The following is a 2,500-nucleotide window of genomic DNA, read 5'->3' as shown; positions in this document are numbered from 1 at the left end:
ACCGTATACACGGCACTGATTAGTAATAGATGCAGAGCCATCAGAATACAGATAATATATACAACCGTCCCTATACATGCTGAAAGACTCTGCACACAATGAGAACCACACGTCAGCCAGACACTCTTATCACACACTACTCTCTTATCACACACAATATCTAACCACCAGCATGGAAGAACATCCAGTGCATCCTCTCCGCCACATGACACAATCCACACTATCATTACCAGACCGGGAGGTCCACCCAGAAAACACAATATCCCACCCTTCCGACATCCGCACATTGCTCAGCTAAGCCACGAACACCCACACATGTCCTACACAGTGGTGCACCCAACATCACAATACTGCCTCCTGTCACAGCACACAAACAATGGCAGGAATGAAAGACACAGATCTGCCACAACCATGGAATCGGAGCGCCGCCTGTCATGAGCCAAAAGTGCATCCTGACGTGACAAATCGGATAATACCGCAGGCATCCAATTACGATAATCACTATCAACGAACCTGCCGCCCCCCCCCCAATACACCTTTCCCTACAACAATGTGTATCTGAACCTACGCTATATCGTACCTTAACCTAACCTATATCGTACCTTAACCTAACCTATATCGTACCTTAACCTAACCTATATCGTACCTTAACCTAACCTATATCGTACCTTAACCTAACCTATATCGTACCTTAACCTAACCTATATCGTACCTTAACCTAACCTATATCGTACCTTAACCTAACCTATATCGTACCTTAACCTAACCTATATCGTACCTTAACCTAACCTATATCGTGCCTTAACCTAACCTATATCGTGCCTTAACCTAACCTATATCGTGCCTTAACCTAACCTATATCGTGCCTTAACCTAACCTATATCGTGCCTTAACCTAACCTATATCGTGCCTTAACCTAACCTATATCGTGCCTTAACCTAACCTATATCGTGCCTTAACCTAACCTAATTTGTGCCTTAACCTAACCTAATTTGTGCCTTAACCTAACCTAATTTGTGCCTTAACCTAACCTAATTTGTGCCTTAACCTAACCTAATTTGTGCCTTAACCTAACCTAATTTGTGCCTTAACCTAACCTAATTTGTGCCTTAACCTAACCTAATTTGTGCCGTAACCTAACCTAATTTGTGCCGTAACGTAACCCATGTTGTGCCGTAACGTAACCCATGTTGTGCCGTAACGTAACCCATGTTGTGCCGTAACGTAACCCATGTTGTGCCGTAACGTAACCCATGTTGTGCCGTAACGTAACCCATGTTGTGCCGTAACGTAACCCATGTTGTGCCGTAACGTAACCCATGTTGTGCCGTAACCTAACCCATGTTGTGCCTTAACCTAACCCATGTTGTGCCTTAACCTAACCATGTTGTGCCTTAACCTAACCCATGTTGTGCCTTAACCTAACCCATGTTGTGCCTTAACCTAACCCATGTTGTGCCTTAACCTAACCCACGTTGTGCCTTAACCTAACCTACGTTGTGCCTTAACCTAACCCATGTTGTGCCTTAACCTAACCCATGTTGTGCCTTAACCTAACCCATGTTGTGCCTTAACCTAACCCATGTTGTGCCTTAACCTAACCCATGTTGTGCCTTAACCTAACCCATGTTGTGCCTTAACCTAACCCATGTTGTGCCTTAACCTAACCCATGGTGTGCCTTAACCTAACCCATGTTGTGCCTTAACCTAACCCATGTTGTGCCTTAACCTAACCCACGTTGTGCCTTAACCTAACCCACGTTGTGCCTTAACCTAACCCACGTTGTGCCTTAACCTAACCCACGTTGTGCCTTAACCTAACCTACGTTGTGCCTTAACCTAACCCATGTTGTGCCTTAACCTAACCCATGTTGTGCCTTAACCTAACCCATGTTGTGCCTTACCTAACCCATGTTGTGCCTTAACCTAACCCATGTTGTGCCTTAACCTAACCCATGGTGTGCCTTAACCTAACCCATGGTGTGCCTTAACCTAACCCATGGTGTGCCTTAACCTAACCCATGTTGTGCCTTAACCTAACCCATGTTGTGCCTTAACCTAACCCATGTTGTGCCTTAACCTAACCCATGTTGTGCCTTAACCTAACCCATGTTGTGCCTTAACCTAACCCATGTTGTGCCTTAACCTAACCCATGTTGTGCCTTAACCTAACCCATGTTGTGCCTTAACCTAACCCATGTTGTGCCTTAACCTAACCCATGTTGTGCCTTAACCTAACCCATGTTGTGCCTTAACCTAACCCATGTTGTGCCTTAACCTAACCCATGTTGTGCCTTAACCTAACCCATGTTGTGCTGCCTTAACCTAACCCATGTTGTGCCTTAACCTAACCCATGTTGTGCCTTAACCTAACCCATGTTGTGCCTTAACCTAACCCATGTTGTGCCTTAACCTAACCCATGTTGTGCCTTAACCTAACCCATGTTGTGCCTTAACCTAACCCATGTTGTGCCTTAACCTAACCCATGTTGTGCCTTAA

This window comes from Schistocerca serialis, unplaced genomic scaffold, assembly GCF_023864345.2.
Source record: "Schistocerca serialis cubense isolate TAMUIC-IGC-003099 unplaced genomic scaffold, iqSchSeri2.2 HiC_scaffold_367, whole genome shotgun sequence".
Lineage (NCBI taxonomy): Eukaryota > Metazoa > Arthropoda > Insecta > Orthoptera > Acrididae > Schistocerca > Schistocerca serialis.
This window is presented reverse-complemented; position numbering follows the sequence as displayed.